Below are 18,206 nucleotides of genomic sequence, written 5' to 3' on the forward strand. Positions count from 1 at the left end.
CTCCAGCAAACAGCCCGCCCCACCGTGTTCATGTCTCCTGTACATAATCGTAAGTCTCGATTACATTGCACTGACAGCATCTCAGCACTCTTTGGTATCACTTGTTTTCTCAACATCATCTGTGGAGCTGCTCTGTTTTGCTTCCAGGCTTAACTACAGGAAGTGTTTTTAGGCTCCAATGCGCCCCCCCCCCCCCTTGAATTTCCCCCCGATCACGTCGTCGGTCTGGTTTGAGTGAGCACAACAGCGGGTCAGAGCTAATGAGCTCGCTGGGATCTAAGAGCAATGCCATCTATAGGCATTCACCCCCAGCCTGTGCCAAATGCCGAGCACTGAGAAGCCTTGATACGGGGGGGGGGCTGTAACAGAAGAAGATCTTAAAAGGGGCTTTTTGGGAGAATTGAAATCACATTGTTGTTGTTGGCCTCAAGAAATGCCAAATAAATCCAGATAAAACTTGGATGAACCGCTCCCAAGAAGTCAAGGTGAGCAAATTCTTTCTCCGCTTCCCTTCTCCTGCCTTCACTTTTACCCTCCCCCCATTTTTCCCCCAGTCCCCATTTTCCGAGAGTAACCTTTGCCATGACAGGTCAGAGCTGTGTTTCCAACAGGATGACCTTCGGTAATGAGAGGGCAAGTTAGAGACTGACCTGGAAGCGCATTGTTCATCCATCCTGGGAACACAAACAGTAATAGTGCGAAGGCACACAGGAACAGCTGCACGGCTGCAACGTCGCATTCTCCGGCCTGTTCTTTCACCCATCCATCATTTCACTGCAGAAACATATAAACAAGAAGCACATCTCCTTTACTCATGTGACATCAGAGGGCTGTTTCTGTCTGCCTGACTGTTGAGAGCATGCTGCTGCCCGCGGGTATATCAGCACTTTCAGGCACAACACTGTTGGCTTCATTATCCTCATAGAAAAAGTGTTCTGACCAACCAAAGCCATTTCAGCCGGCACCAATATGATAACAATAAACCATAAGATAAGCTGGGTTTCGTGGGGCCAATAAGAAGTATGTCAGGACAGTTATTTGGTGAGTTGCTGGGGCTTTCAAGTCAGTGACGATGTCCCAGTTAACCCAGTAAGGACTGCACCTATACAGTACATCAGAAATGCTAAAATATACTTGTTCTTCCTGTTTTCATGAGCCAGCTCTGTTTTTATGGGTTTTTTCCTGTAAACATGAAGATGCTACAGGCCAGTCTAACATGAAGCTCGAACCGTTCTTACACACAGCGAGCAGCTGCGAGACGGGGCTGATACAGAGATGGTGAACTCAGATGTTTTCCTGGCGTTCACGGCATCGGCGCTTGTTACTGTAATCGTGATGCAAAACTGATGTAAAGCCAACAAGGGTCCTTTTATTGGAGCACCTGTTCGACAAGTTTAAGCATGAAGGAAAGTCTTCAGCTGCACTCGTCCTTGGTGGTTTGTGTCACGTGATGGAGATAAGTAAAAGCTGTGTTTATGCAGAAACCGTTAGCGTAGTTTGATACGGGCTTTAACCCTGACAGCTGACAGCAGCTCTACTTTCTGTGGCGGAGACATATCAACTCATTACTTCTAATTCTAAAAGGCACGGAGAGCACAAACATCGGAGAAGATGTTCATTGTAATGACTCAGAGAAGTGGACGAGGTCTCACAGAATCCCTCAGTACAGCATCCAGCTATAAGAATTTACCCCTCTCATCTGTGATGGACCGTAAACCATCCATAGAGGTAGAGCTGGGCGATATAAGATTTTTTCATATCACGATATGTTTTTTTCATTTCAGGCGATAACGATATCTATCACGATATAAGCCAAATAACTATATTTGTAAGATTTAAATGTGCCGTTGCTCACAAGTAAAATGTGAAATAATCAGCAGCTTGTTTTTATTTAAATATTTATTTCCCATAATAAGTTCAACAGGGTAGATGTACTTAAGGAACACGAGACTTTTTCAGATAAATAAAGGCAAATATTGCAAACTACACAAAAGGCAGCCGCTAAAGCGTTTAAGTTTCAAAATAGAACAAACAAAACAGACTAAACTGTCAATTCCACTTAGAAACAAAATATTAATTCTAAAAATAAATCTTAGTTTGTTTTACAGAAGAACAGACGAAACTGACTAACTTTTGTCAATATCAAATAAACTGAGAACTAAAAGGAAATTCTCAATCTCTCCTTGTTGTATAGCTGAGCTTTTCAAACAGTTTTAACAGTTACTTTAGTCTGACAAAAGCCGAATGACGAATTAGCGCTTCCAGTCAGAGACTGAGGCTACGTCCACACGTACACGGGTATTTTTGAAAACGGAGATTTTCCGTTTTCGTTTTAAAAAATAATCCCGTCCACACATAAAGGCAGAAATGAAGGAAAACGCTGCTATGAACATGCCAAAGCAGCAGGTGGCGCTAGATTCCTAACCGTGCCGAAATGTTGGCCAATCAGAAGTCTAGAAGCCTCGGTGGGAAAAAGTAAACAAAGCTGGGGCATAGAAGCAGAACCGAGTCGTATGTGTGGACGGACAGTAACTGTGTGTATATGTAAGCATTTAAACACTGCAGAGAGTAGAATTAACAGTATTGTAGAAATTCATTTCACCGAAACAATAACGTGGCGCACAGTGTGACGTCAAAAAATGCGCACACCTTTGACGCTGCGTTTTCTCAGTTTTTCTGGTCCACACGTAAATGCAAAAACGGAGTTTTCAAAAATCTTCGTTTTCAGTGACCAAAAACGCCGTTTACGTGTGGACGAAAGGTGCAAACGCATAGAAAAATCTGCGTTTTCAAAAATACCCGGGTACGTGTGTACGTAGCGCATGCACCAGTTTATTGTATTTCCAGACTTGCTTTCGGCACAATTTACAGTGCACGCTACTCTGTTTTTTGTCAGACTTGAAATAGCCGAAATACCTTCACACTACGGAACTTCTATGGCTCTTCCGTTCGACAATCTCTCCGGCATTGGAACCATCATCTGTTTTCTCTTCGGTCACGCTCGGTTGATTTTTCTAGTCGGCACACTCATTTCCTCCATTACCCGGGCGGTACGGTGGCTGGCTGCTTCCCAAACAAACACATGTGCGGCTTGGCACTTGTGCTGTACGTAACAAGTCACGTGACGTGACGCTGCGGCTGTGATTGGTTCGGCTCTGCGCTACTTAATTTGGATTGGCTGTTCTTTTTTTTCTTTTTTTTTTTTTTTTCAAGAGGACAAGAGCGGCGAGGTCTATCGTGATAGTTAAATTTTTCTATCGAGTAAAAGTTATATCGCGATACATATCGTTATCGTTCTATCGCCCAGCTCTACATAGAGGCAAAGCTATTTTTTTTGTATCGTGTCAGAAGTTATCCATCTTAACACAGGAGTCTGTGGGCATTGATACACCAATCAGTCATAACATTATGGCCACCTGTGTCATGTTATGTTGGTCTCCTCACGTCGAGGCATGGACTCCACTATATTCACGAAGAAAACTGATGTTAAAAATATGGAAACATGGCAGGAAATATCAAAAATATGTTCATGTATTATTAAAATATCACAAATTAACATTTGAAAAACAGATAGATTGCAGCTGAAAAGTGTGGTGCATTATGAATGATAATAATTATAATAATGGATTGGATTTATATAGCGCTTTTCAAGGCACCCAAAGCGCTTTACAATGCCACTATTCATTCACTCTCACATTCATACACTGGTGGAGGCAGCTACGGTTGTAGCCACAGCTGCCCTGGGGCAGACTGACAGAAGCGAGGCTGCCATATCGCGCCATCGGCCCCTCGCACATGATGCACATTGTTTGAAAGTTTCAGCTTATCCAGGAAACACTGAGGCGTTAAAAGGACAGTCGAGAGAGATGATGTCTCCAGTGGGTCCTGGGTCTACTCGCAGGCCTCTTCCTGAACACCTTTACCCAGGAGGCTACTGCCTCAGCTGGCTCCGTTCAATGTGAAGCCTCTGTTGAATGGCTGAACTCCTCGCCCTGTGCTGGAGAGCCCATCCGCCATTCAGAGAAAACTCATTTCTGCCACTTTTATCTGCAGTCTCGTTCTGTCACATTTGAAAGAACTAAAAATCCAAAGAGGCAAAGTCCGTATAATAATACACACTAGTGGTCAAAAGATTTACCACACCCCAATTTTTCCAGTTATTTATTGCAATTCAAGTCATTCAGACGAATGAATAGCTTAAAAGGGTACAAAGGTAAAAGTGGTGAACTGCCAGAGGTTAAAAGATAAGGTTACCCTTAAAAAACATACCGCATGTTACCCATTTAAAGCTCGTCTGCCTGTCAAAGTCACTTAAACCCTCATGTTTCCCCATTTTTCCTGCTTCCAACACCTAAACCTAACCCAACACGTCAACTTTGAGGACAAAAATATTGACTTGGTCTCAAATATATCCCACCCACTAACAGGTGCCATGATGAAGAGATAACTAGTGTTATTTATGTGACCTATCAGTGCTCAAAATGTTATACCTGATCGGTGTATACGGCGAGCTGAGCGTGACCGTTCCCTCTCACTGATACCGTAATCTGGCACCTTATGCATAAATGAAAAGTTCAGAAAATGTCATGAAAGTTGTGCAGTATGAAAACAAAGGTATGAACTGGGTAACTTTTACCCAGTTAAAAGGAATCTGTTTCTTTGTCTCTCCTCGAGCACACGCTTTTGATAGAAATGGCACTTTTGTGATCTCTGAATCCCAGCTTGCTGTTTATCTGTGTTAGAATAAATGTTCCACCCACAGTGTGGTGGCAGGTGTGTCTGTGGGTGAGTACGTGCTTGCCTGTACATGTCAGAATCGGAATCAGAAGGGCTTTATTGTTGTTGTACTTTGCAATACAATACAGGTGGGTATTCATCTGTGGCTCTTACCCCTAGCACGCTGGTCAAAGTATTCAGAGCGTGTAAAGGTTGGCTTTTAAACTTGGTGATGGGATTAAAACTAAAGGCTGAATTTGTTCCAGAACTCGTTGGTTCAGACTAACCCCCCCCCCCCCATCCTGTGTTCACTGAACGTGTTTCATCACCATAGCCTGTTTTGGTCTCGCTCTTCCCTTTCCTGTCTCGCTCTCCACCGCTGCTTTCATCGCTGGAGATCTCCCATGTTGATATCCGCATGTCATTTGATTCAGACTTAATCATTTCTTCTTCTTTTAATGTTGTTGCCATTTAAAAGATTCCTGGTCCCGTGTGGTGCCCTGTGTGACTTTCAGAAGTAATTTCCATATGAGGCATGGATCGAACAGCTGAAAAAAGGCACAAGTGGAGAGAGGCTAGATGCTTCTTGGCTGGCATCCATAAGCTGCAGAAATTACTAATCTGCTTGCACAGCCTGCCGCGCTTCTCTCTTCCTTGACTTTGGAGTAGTTGTGAAACAGAGTGTCCCTGCAAAGTCTACTTATTGACCTGCCCGTGGAAAACATCAGCCAAAGAGAAAGAGAGACTGAGTGAAAATTGCAAAGTGCCAATTGTTGCATTGATCCTTATTGTGAGAAGGCGACATTTTCAGAAAGGCTGCTCGGGTTTGAGTCTGTCCCATCGCACAGAGAAGAGAGTGTACTCGAGCATTTCATGCTCTTCATTTTATGCTTGAAAGCAGCACACTGACGGGACAACTTAAAACTTAAAACCTTCATTTGTGCCAAATAACCCAGTAAGCTTGCTGGAATCCTCTTACTCATTTACATCATCTGTGTAAAGAAAGAGCCAGGTGTACTCTAGACGAGTTCCTCCAGAACAAGTTCAGTCCAACTTGTAGCCTGTGGTTAAGCACCGCTCACGAAGATCAGCATTCATCCTTTTTGGGCCCAAAGTGATTGTGAATAAAAATTATGACTAAATGGTTAGAAAGCAGCCTGTGAGTGTGGATCTATCCCTTTCTTTAAAGCTGATCAATGTGAAATAATTAATTTTCAATTAAATTTTATTTATATAGCACCAAATCACAACAACAGCCGCCTCAAGGCGCTTTATATTGTACAGTAGACCTTACAATAATAGATACAGAGGAAAAACCCAGCAACCATACGACCCCTATGAGCAAGCACTTTGGCGACAGTGGGAAGGAAAAACTCCCTTTTAACAGGAAGAAACCTCCAACAGAACCAGGCTCAGGGAGGGGCGGGGCCATCTTTATCAGACTTTATCAGAAACTTTATTGTCATTGTCACGAGAACAACGAAATGAAGAATGGTCCCCGATCATTGCATCATCCCTAGCAATATCAAAATATAAATAAAACAATAAAATTCAATAAATAAAATAGATAGAATACTTAAAATACTAATAAGATGTAACAGTAAAACATTCACATACATTCCCACACACATGCTTCAGGCCGTGCATAGATTAACACAAGAGTGGCGTGATGGACATTTTTTTGTAGTATTCAGATGTGTTATTGCAGTTGGATAACAGCTGTGTTTGAGTCTATTAGTCCTTGCTCTGATTGCCCTGTACCGTCTGCCTGAGGGCAACAGTTCGAACAGGGAGTGGCCAGGATGTGAGGTGTCTTTTATGATGTTTTGGGCCTTTTTAAAACAGTGGGCGTTGTGTAGAACTTCCAGTGTGGGGAGAGGGCAGCCAGTGATCTTTTGGGCGGTGTTAATGATCCCTTGGAGTGCTTTCCTCTGAGCCCCTGTGCAGCTAGTGTACCAAATACATATGCAGTAAGTTAGAACACTCTCAATGGTGGCTCTGTAGAAGGACACCAGCAGTCTCTGTGTGATGTTATTCCTCCTGAGAATTCTCAGGAAGTACAGTCTCTGTTGGGCCTTTTTCAGCAGCTCGGAGGTGTTCACACTCCAGGAAAGGTTCTCCTCTATATTGACTCCCAGGAAGCGGAAGCTTGCCACCCTTTCTACACAGTCCCCATTTATGAATAGTGGTTGGATCTCTGCCTTTTTCCTTCTGAAGTCTATTATGAGTTCTTTGGTTTTTGAAGTGTTGAGGAGGAGGTTATTGGCCTTACACCATGACGTCAGCTGCTCCACCTCGTCTCTGTACGTAGACTCGTCTCCCTTGGAAATGAGCCCCACCACTGTGGTGTCATCTGCAAATTTCACAAAGATGTTGCTGTGGTGGCGAGGAGTGCAGTCGTGTGTGTAGAGAGAGTAGAGCAGTGGACTGAGCACACAGCCCTGGGGTGAGCCAGTGCTGAGACTCAGGGCTGAGGATGTGTGATGGCCAACTCTGACTCTCTGTCTACGGCCCGAGAGGAAGCTGTTGATCCACATGCAGGTGCTGTATGGAAGCCCCAGGTCTTGTAGCTTGGCCACCAGTTTGTGTGGAAGGATGGTGTTAAAAGCTGAGCAGTAATCCACGAAGAGCATCCGCACATAGCTACCATGCTCTTCCAGGTGAGTTAATGCAGCATGGAGTGCTGTGGCTACAGCGTCTTCCGTGGATCGGTTTGCTCTGTAGGCAAACTGGTGTGGATCCAGGCTGCGGGGCAGGGCTGCTGTGATGTGTCTGCGGACCAGCTTCTCAAAGCATTTCATTACCACTGGGGTAAGTGCCACCGGTCTGTAGTCATTCAGGCCGGTGATGTGGGGCTTCTTAGGCAAGGGGACTATGGTGGAGGACTTCAGGCAGAGTGGGACAGTCGCCTGTGCGAGGGATTTGTTGAAGATCCTGGTGAAGATCCCAGCCAGCTGTTCTGCACAATCCCTCAATATTCGACCTGGCACACCATCAGGACCCGCCGCCTTCCTCGGGTTAACAGCCTGCAGCATGCGCCTCACCTCGTGCTCTTCCAGGGTGAGGGTGGTGCTGCTATGGGTGGCGTGTTGCTGCTGTGGCTCCAATACCTCCGGTACCCTGGTCTCAAAGCGGGCGAAGAAGATATTCAGCTCCTCTGCCAGCTCCAGGTCACCGTCCGTAGCTCCGAGATTGATCTTATAGTTGGTTAGGTGCTGGATGCCTTGCCACACCTGCCGGCTGGTATTACTCTTCAGATGGTCCTCAATCCTCCTCCTATAGTCCCCCTTTGCCTCTCTGATGCCTCTCTTCAGGTTGGATCGGGCTATGGTGTAGTAATCCCTGTTGCCAGACCTGCTGTGATTGGTTGGGGTGAGAGAAGGAAGACAGGATAAAGACATGCTGTGGAAGAGAGACAGAGGTTAATAACAGATATGATTCAATGCAGAGAGGTCTGTTAATACATAGTGAGTGAGAAAGGTGACTGGAAAGGAAAAACTCAATGCATCATGGGAATCCCCCGGCAGCCTACGTCTATTGCAGCATAACTAAGGGAGGATTCAGGGTCACCTGGTCCAGCCCTAACTATATGCTTTAGCAAAAAGGAAAGTTTGAAGCCTAATCTTGAAAGTAGAGATAGTGTCTGTCTCCTGAATCCAAACTGGAAGCTGGTTCCACAGAAGAGGGGCCTGAAAACTGAAGGCTCTGCCTCCCATTCTACTTTTAAATACTCTAGGAACAACAAGTAGGCCTGCAGAGCGAGAGCGAAGTGCTCTAATAGGGTGATATGGTACTACAAGGTCATTAAGATAAGATGGGGCCTGATTATTTTTGTCTTATATTCTAAATAAAGTGGAGGGGAGAGGGCAGTGTACCTGCCAAAGCATCCTTGGGTAACATTTAGCGAGATATCGAATCCTGAATTGCTCCTGATGCCTTCATTGGTGTGTGAATGTTGGATAGGAAGCAAAGTGCTTGTATGAATGTGTGAATGAGGCATGTATAAAGGGCTTTGAGTTCAGTTTTAGGTGGTGACCAGAATTAGTGAGCAGTCCTAGTTTGAGCACGTCTTGAGTGCCGACTTGTCTGTCTGGAGATGGTTTTCACTCAGAGGAAAGGAGTCTACGATGCTCACACATTGCTCAAATTCCTCCCCTTGTGTCATCGCCGCTAAAGCAAATAGCTACTTAGGGGGAAGGATCCTGCCACTGAATCAACACAGTGTCTTCAGCAGTTCAAAGGGAACATTTTCACAATTGCGAAAAGGTAGGAATTTTGGGAGTTGTCCCATTTAGTTCCTGTGAAGCTGTGACTCAGTTTTTTTGACGAACCCCTGCATTGGAAGGGTGCCTCTGCCTTGTGTAACCACGGTAACTTCCGACCCCACTTCCGCCAGTCCCTTTATTGTGGCGGGACTGAACCCTGTATAAGTTCCGGGTCAATCAGCTGCATGTCCCTGCTCCTCTGGCTGCTGTTGTCCCTGTGGTTGGCGTACTTGTCAGATATCGACAAATTTTACACTACAGACCAGTTGACAGCGTGCAATAACCCGGCCGATTCATTCATCTTTACACCACCTCACAATCGACTCAACGGTGAGCTGTTTGTTTGTTTTGTTTTGTCACAATTAATGAAAATGCGGAGCCGCCATCGCAAATCCTAAAACACCGGTAAGCTAATGCTAGGCTAGCGACAGTAAGTGCAATTACTAGTTTTATTTATTGAATATTGTTGTTTTTGTTTATTCCATTATGGCCGAATGTTGACTTAACGTACCTAGAGTTGAACGAGTGATTTGATTTTCGTAGTTTTGTCCGTTTTGGATGTTTTTTGTTACTTTTCTGATGAAATGCCAAAACGGCCTATGAGATTGGTCAATGGTAACTTTATTGTCCCTAACGGGAAATTGATTTGCAGTGTGTCCGTACAAACAAGCAAACAGACAACCAACACATCACATACACTCACCAAGATAATATAATAAAAGCCTGATAGAACAACCTAGATTTTTCATCAAAAAGTGCAATGTGCAATGGCAACAACCCTTATGGTTTAGTGTTATTAACCATGATAATAGCACTAGGTACAAAATGTCTGTGAAGGTTCTCAGTCATCCAGGTCATCGTAGTCAAAGGAGCTTGCAAAGAAAAACATCTGGACTTCTTTAAGTTGCTTGAAGACGCTAATAAAACCATGCGAAATAAAAAACCCATCTTCATTAAAAGAAGTTCCACAAAGCACAAGCCGATGCTATAGGATTTCCTCAGGCAAAAAAATAAGATAAAGGAATAAAAAAATGAAATAAAATAAGTTAAAACACTGACAGACAGAGACAACCTGCTGGTCGCTGCAAGAGCAGCGCCCTCTGACTCTGATTTTGCATTGAGTTAAATTCCACTGAGATTATTGAATCTGTTGCGCAACACCTGTGATTAAATGAGTTTTGTAAATATATGTGATTAACTTTGGATAATGTTTATTAGCTTTATTGCTGATATACTTTGATGGGACCCATGAGAATGTTTTTCTATAGTAGTATTTTGAATGAAATTCATTCATTATAAGAGATGATGGTTTATTAATTGTTGTATGCAACATGGCATTAATTACTTGTCTTGGTTATTTATGGATTTATGTATTTTGTCACAGCAGTAGAATGCTGTTTCATTTTCTTCTGTGAATGATAATTTATGTTTTTGACCTTGTCTAGGTCAGGTTTTTTTTTTTTTTTTTCTCCCGCGATCAGCCCTGATCAGCGCGGGATGGCGAGCCACCCGACCACCGCTACGTTGCGGTAGGAATCGTAAACCTATGGACTGAATTAAACTGTTGACACATGACCTATCACAGGTCCATGGAACTAAACTAAATCTCATACTGGACCACATCTCATCCCACCTCCTTTTGGAACCTAATAAGCTGTTTTGTATTGTCAACATTATTTTTGTTTGTGATATATATGCATATTTTTTATTTTTTGTACATCTGTCTATACATTTCTCAAAACAAACATAATATATATATTTTTGAGCTCTACTTTGGTTTCCTGTGTTTTATTCACACACTCAGGCTCCATAGTCTAAACTAATTCTGATAGCTCATTGTCTATGAAGCTGCAGTCAGGCGCCCTGGTCCTTTAACCGCGTTACACTTGATATTTTGGAGAAACTGCGAGGTACTGGGAGGGAGATCCCTCCCTTGGATTCGAGCGACTTCTTTGGAAATGAAAGTTGACTGTGACTCGAGCCATCGGATTAATTGGTGTATGCATGCTTGGCGAAGGCCTAGCGGCGACCTGGGGTTGATGGGAATTGCCTGTGAGATACTTGCATGTCTGAGCTCTTTCCACACCAACAGGCTGTCACATGATCACAGTAAGCAACAGGGGAAAAGGCAACAGCGTGATGACAAAGGGCAGAATTTTTACAAACTGAACCTCGTGATTTTGATTTTTAACATTTGCAGTGAAGCGTCTTCATATCTGTATTTAAATGACAAAAACAGAAAGGATGTTCTTTATTGAGAAGAATCGATGCTTTGATTGTCTTTGGGCCTTTCCGAAGCTTTGAGGTAGAAAAGAGTTTTCTTTTAAAGACTGCTCTCAGTGTGAGGGGGTAAATGCTACCCCTCCAGTGTTGGAGTGTGGGGAGAAACTTTGAGCTGTTATGTTGGGATAAATGGGTCCGTCTAACCCGAGCCCGTTGCTCAAAACGGACTAAAAGCTTCCTCGTCCGTCCATATTTAATAATCAAAGTGTTTTTATTGAGTTTTCAGAAAGCATATCATTCATACAGAAAAGCTCGAACTCAAGTCCTACCGCACAGTGTAAGACAAAACTATACCCAGACAGAGGAAGAAAAGAAAAGGGAAAAAAAAAAAAAAAAGGGGGGGGGGGGGGGGGTTGCCAGTTATGGAGTGGAAGGAAACTCATCTTCAAAATAGGAAATGAAAGGCTGCCAGACCTTAAAGAATTTCTTGGTGTTGCCCTGTATAGTAAATCTGAGATGTTCTAATTTGAGGTGTGCCATCACCTCCTCCACCCAGCGTTTATGGGATGGCGGTGTTGCCTTTATCCAGTTAAGTAGAATCAATCTCCTAGCCAGCAATGAGGCGAATGCTATTGCCTTCCTCTGAGAGGCTGTTAGTTGAGTTTCCCTCGGTGCCACACCAAAGATGGCTGTCAGAGGCATTGGTTCCATATCCTTATTAGAAATGAATAAGAATGTTCTAAAGATGTTAGCCCAAAAGTCTTTCAGCCTGGAACAAGACCAGAACATGTGGCATAAGTTGGCTGGTACCTGTTTACATCTGGGGCAGGTCGGATCGGCCCCCTGGTACATTCTTGCCAGTTTCTCCCTTGACAAATGCAGTCTGTGCAACACCTTGAACTGTATCAATCCGTGTCTCACACATATAGAAGCAGAGTGTACTAGATCTACAGCCCCCCCCCAGTCAACCTCTGAAATGTCCAGCCCCAATTCTTCCTCCCATTTCCGTCTTACATTGTCCAGGGAGGGGGAAGCCACATTCTGAATATGTGTATATAGCGTGGAGATTGTCCCCTTAGCAGTCGGATCTGTGTCCATCAGCTCGTCTATCCATCCGCTTTGTGGAAGCTCGAGGGAGGGGCTGAATGACTTTTTCACAAAGTCCCGAACCTGGAAATATCTAAAGTAATTAGTCTTGGAGGAGATTCCATAGTCCTTTTCCAGTTGAGCAGCAGACATAAAAGTACCATTTTTAAAAAGATGTTTGACACATTCCACCCCAGCTCTATGCCATTCCCTAAAGGCTGTTCCCCCGAGGGCTGGGGGAAACAAGTGATTTCCATAGATGGGAGCAGACAGGAGGGCGGTTCTGTTTTTAAAATGTGATCTGAATTGAGTTCAAATTTTCAGAGAATGAGATACCACCGGGTTGTTTGTGTAAAGATGTCTTGGTTAAAGACCAGGGAGCGCAGGGACACTGGGCTAGAGACATACCTTTCCATATGAACCCATATTGGGGTTTCATCCTCATCCAACTCTTTGACCCAAAATAACAACTTATGTATATTAGCAGCAAAATAGTAGTGCATATAGTTCGGCAGAGCCAGACCTCCCTCTTCTTTCTGTCTCTCAAGAAACTCCCGTCTTATCCTGGGGACAGTTTTTTTCCAAATAAAGGCAGACGTACATTTGTTCAATTCCTTAAAAAATGATTTAGGAATGAAAATCGGTATCGTCTGAAATAAATAGAGGAGCCGCGGCAGTATATTCATTTTAACAGAATTTACCTTCCCTGCTAATGATAAGGGGAGCGACGCCCACCTTTCCATATCTAATTTCGCTTTGTCCAGTGCAACTTTAAAGTTATAGTCCAGTAAATCTTTATACTTACTAGTTACATTAACACCTAAATATGCGAATCTATCCTTATGTATTGCAAAGGGATAGGCCCGGAAAGAAAGTTTCCTCGCCTGTTTATTAATGGGGAAAAGAACACTTTTGTCTAAATTAATTTTATAGCCCGACACCCTCCTAAAATCTTTGATAATACCAAGGGCCACCGGGATACTAGTGGCAGGGTTTGACAGAAAAAGGAGGAGATCGTCAGCATACAAGGACAGCCTATGGTTTTGTGTCCCCCTTTGTATCCCTACCAATTCAGCAGCCTGTCTCAGCGATCGTGGCTCAAGAGTTGGGAGTTCGCCTTGTAATCGGAAGGTTGCCGGTTCGAGCCCCGGCTTGGACAGTCTCGGTCGTTGTGTCCTTGGGCAAGACACTTCACCTGTTGCCTACTGGTGGTGGTCAGAGGGCCCGGTGGCGCCAGTGTCCGGCAGCCTCGCCTCTGTCAGTGCGCCCCAGGGTGGCTGTGGCTACAATGTAGCTGCCATCACCAGTGTGTGAATGTGTGTGTGAATGGGTGGGTGACTGGATATGTAAAGCGCTTTGGGGTCCTTAGGGACTAGTAAGGCACTATATAAATACAGGCCATTTACCATTTACCATCATCGCAAGGGGTTCAATTGCCACATCAAAGAGCAGGGGTGACAAAGGGCACCCCTGTCTTGTTCCCCGGAATAGAGAGAAGGGTTCAGATACGATATTATTCGTTCTCACCATAGCCTGGGGGCTCGAATAAATTATTTTAATCCATGAGCAAAATGTTGGACCAAAGCCGAATCTTTCGAGGGCCGTAAATAGATAGTAATACTCTATTCGATCAAAGGCTTTGTGGGCATCTAAGGATATCACAATCTCTGGCATAATGTTATCTTCAGCAGTATATACTACATTGAACAGACGGCGGAGATTGCTGGAGAGTTGTCTACCTGCAACAAACCCTGTCAGCTCGTCCGTCCATATTTAACCCCCTCTGTGGCGACCACTGTCTTCATCTTCTCTCTATCGACACACACCTTAGGAACTGCTGATGTGAACCATATGCTGCCTTTGAATGGCCTTCTGTTCTGCTGAGCCCTTGCACATACTCAAGGTCATATCATGACCTTGTTTCTAGGCTACCTGCTAACCTCCCAGGACCGGCGTCACGGGGCAGGATAATGCCTTCCTGTCCTGCTTCCTGCTAGCCGACCTTCTTGTCTAATCTTCTCTGTACCTGTTAAATCATCACCTAAAATCTCTGCAGTATGAAGCTGCATTTTTCTGTCAGTGGGCCTAATCTTCACAATAAAGTGACCTTTGCAGACCTTATTAACAGACCCGCGAGTGGTGTGACCTCTCAGCTTCGAGGTCGAGGGGAAGGAACAGACTTGTAGATTTTGCCTATTTCGGTCTCTGTGTTTTAATTTTTTTTTTTTGCCAGACTCTCTTTTATTGTCTTACACTTAAAAAAAAAAAAAAAATTCTTCCGTGGATTCCTTTACAAGCTTATTTCCAGCAGTGATTTTCAAGGAAAATTGGCACCAGCAGTCTTTCCTATTTAAGGCATAGATGGATAGCACTTGCTGCTGATCTTTAACTCAGTGGAGTCGTTTCTTTCCAAAGGAGCCGATTCTTTTCATTTTGTTTTGTACTGTGTTTCAGAGCAATCTTGTCTGTGTGTCCACAGATTGACCGGTGTCTCTGGGGGCTTTGAGAGTGTGACCGCATAAACAAATGCAGAGCACGGTGCATTGTCATCTTGCAGGTAAGGCATGTAGCTCTGCGTTTAACTGTAGATTGTGTATTTACTGTGAAAAGCTGCACACCATAAAGTTAACATCAAACTAGTTCTGAGGGACGTCCTGTTGTACATTTCCTTCATTCAGTAACTGAGTGTGGTTTAAACTAGGGCTGCACGATTTTGCATAAAATGAGAATCAAGATTTTTTGGCTTAGAATTGAGATCACGATTCTCTCACGATTCTCTTTTCCAGTATAAATATTTATTGCACTTATTAACTGCACATCAACTTCGTAACAGTTGAGACTGAACATAAAAACAATAAATAAACATAAAACAACAAATGTCTCACGTTTTGTTGTTGCCGCAAAATGTTGTACTGCTTGAAATTCCGTCTCCACCGTTGCTCGACGCTGCGTGTACAGAGCAGGTAGTGCAACAATAGAAAAATAGTTGCGGGACGGCACTGTGTAGCGTTTGTCTAGGGTGTTGATCATTTTCCTAAATCCCTCGTTTTGCACAGTGTTGATGGAGCCATATCTTTGGTCAGGTGATAAGTGATAGCCTCCGTAATTTCTTTGTGCCTGCGGGATTTCGACGTGTATAGGGAAGCGCTGTATAAGGTTCCTGTTATTGGTGTTTGGGTGGTTGACCCGGATGGATTTTCTCCTGTCACTTTCTCGTCATCCCTGACGTGCTCTCCGTTGTTTTTTCCTGCTAATTTTAGCATCACACGGCACAGCTTCTGTATCACGTGGTATAAGGCTCCGTCCTCGTCATTCATTGAGCAGGAAGAGTGAGCGCTTGTTGTCATGCAGATTACGTCCCGGATCAAAATGCCGGGACGTCGTCGTCTTTTTTTTTTTTTTTTTTTTTTTTTTTTAATCGTTGTCATTTGGAAATGAGATCGCACATAAGTATGAATCGAGATCGCGATTTTCTAACGATTAATCGTGCAGCCCTAGTTTAAACCCAAAATGAATGTGATGATCAGTCTGCACAGTGCTCCCTTTGCCACGTGTTGCTTTATTAACTCGGCTAATGTGATGTTCATTATCGTCTGTATTTTGATATTTCCTGCCAAGAGGCAGAGCTATTAGCTAAGGCTGGCAGGCTGAACTGAGCTGTGTGGGTGCATCACACATATTTATTTATTTATTTATTTATTTTTTAGAAAGAGGGGCAATACATATTAATGAACATTTTAACAAATGTAAATATGCCAGATTATAGCCTTGGGCTAATTTCCATCTGCAGACCCTCTGGCAGGTTGGTGTTAAACACAAGTTAGTAAAAACATACAGAGACACTATTTACAGGTCATGTGACAAGGACAAAAACAGTGATCACATTATACTATAACAAACAATGACAAGGAGAGTGGACACAGAGGACAGTATAGATAACAATAACAGAAACACATCAATTATATTGCACAAACCCCAGTATTGCACATGCCCTGACCATTGTGATATTGCGTTCACCCATTGCACTAACAGTTGTTTCCCTTTTTGTAATACACTAACTCTTTGTATATGACCTGTAATATGTTTTATCCATCAGTTTGTGTTTTTTCTTCAACATGTTTTACTAAGATTCAAAGATCCAAAGTGTCATGTGTCACAAGAGAAAAAGGGCATTTCTCTGTGCAATGAAATCCTTTCTTTGCTGTCCACCCACAGATGCTGATTAATATATACAACAGGAATAGAACTGAAGATATAAAAGGAGACAAAATATGGAGGTGTGAAACAGAGATGTGTGCAAAACTATAGCTTAAGAAGACAGGAACGGGTGTGGCACTATATTGAATGTAGATACATATAAGGCAAAAACTTGAGCTCGGAAGTCAATATTTGGTACAATTAGAGGTGGGAATCACCATACATCCCACGATACGATGTTATCACAATACTTAATGCATGATACGATATTATTGCAATTTTTTTTAAATATTTTGCGATATTCAGATTCTGTCCATAAAGTTAAACTTTATCAATATTCATTTTATCTAATATCAAAGTCTCGCACTCAGTCTTTCTCTCATTTCAGTTTTATTGTTGACAAGCTGAACGGTTTGTATTACAGTCTAGTCCAGCTTAACTGAATGCAACCATCTGGTACAATTATAGCTATTTATGAAAACTATGCAGCCCATTCAGCAACTGAAGAATTTGAAAGTAAATTAAAACAAAATATGATTTTACATTAAATAAAAAAGTTTTAAACGTAATTAAAATAAAACATGTCTTAAATTAAAATAAGTAAACTGTCATGTTTATTGCTGCCAAAAACAGTTAAACACATTTGGACAGTGAAGGGATGTCAGGGTTCTTGCTCAGAAAAAGGATCAACATGCTCTGAAGTCAGAGCACAAAAACCTTTTTGTAACAAAATATCGATTTCTGCTGTCCCTGCATCGATACAAAATATCACGATACTACACAGTATCGATTTTTCCCCCACCCCCCCACCCCTAGGTACAATCATCTTTAACACAGCCTGAACTCTGCTTCTCACGTGGGAAGTTATCTTCAGGAATAGCTGTCTTCTCCTCTTCAGGACATTCAACGCTCGTCTTTGTTCGGCTGCTTTTGTTCGGTTCTCTGTCAGGACGATCCCGCTCTGCTTCAGTAATGTCGAGGTCTGCACTGTGTGCTTGTTTTCTGTCCAGGCGTGCTCTTACTGCACGCAGTGTGTTTGGGGTCATTGTTACAGTATATCAAAAAATGAAGCCATGGGTCAATCAGATACTTTCTAGATGATTTGTAGTGTTAAAATCTGATGGTACTTTTATGCATTCATAATGACATTAGTGTTTTTGAACTTGCCAACACCTCTGACCGAAACGCCCCCACCATGTTTTACAGAGGGCTGTAGAGCTCTCAGTCTGTGCTGACTTTCCTCCTTTTAATCGCTCCAACAAACCTGTGTGTTGCAGCCTCCCTTCCACCTTTCGTAGATTAAACTGAAGAATCTACAGTGTTGTGTTTAGACATGAGTTAGATGTAGTTTTTATGTCTGGGTGATTCATAGGTCTGTGTTAAATGGCTAAACCAACAAAAAGAAAACCCCACATTCCTCTGAAAACGGTCTGGACTGGACCATGGGTGAGTGAAAAAGCTGCCGGTTTCCAGAGAAAATCCTGCAGAACTGTTGCTCGGGATCACTTTAAAAATGAGAAAAGGGTATGGCACCCAAAATGTAGAGCAGTAAGGGCTGTCTCAAGACTTCCTCACACTGAAAATAAAACAGTTCAAATAAGCACATTAGTAATTAGTAATATTTGTTCTGTAGTTCCATTAAAATGCTTCCGAGTGAATCAGAATTGAAATAATGAGATAGGGAGTCACGCTGGTAGACTGAGGCTGGGTAATGATGGA

The 18,206-nt window shown here is 43.1% G+C and overlaps 1 protein-coding gene across 3 annotated transcripts in view; it reads left to right on the forward strand.

Moving 5' to 3' along the window:
• disp1 (dispatched homolog 1 (Drosophila)) overlaps positions 1-18,206 on the forward strand; it is a 121,439-nt gene that overhangs the window by 31,846 nt on the left and 71,387 nt on the right. For all 3 annotated transcript variants that reach the window (XM_026194471.1, XM_026194475.1, XM_026194473.1), the window contains one exon: positions 14,770-14,847. The gene's annotated coding sequence lies outside the window, so the exon portion shown is untranslated. The remainder of the gene's footprint in view (positions 1-14,769; positions 14,848-18,206) is intronic.

The sequence above is a fragment of the Astatotilapia calliptera genome, chromosome 15 (genome assembly GCF_900246225.1).
Source record: "Astatotilapia calliptera chromosome 15, fAstCal1.2, whole genome shotgun sequence".
In the NCBI taxonomy this organism is placed as follows: Eukaryota; Metazoa; Chordata; class Actinopteri; order Cichliformes; family Cichlidae; genus Astatotilapia; species Astatotilapia calliptera.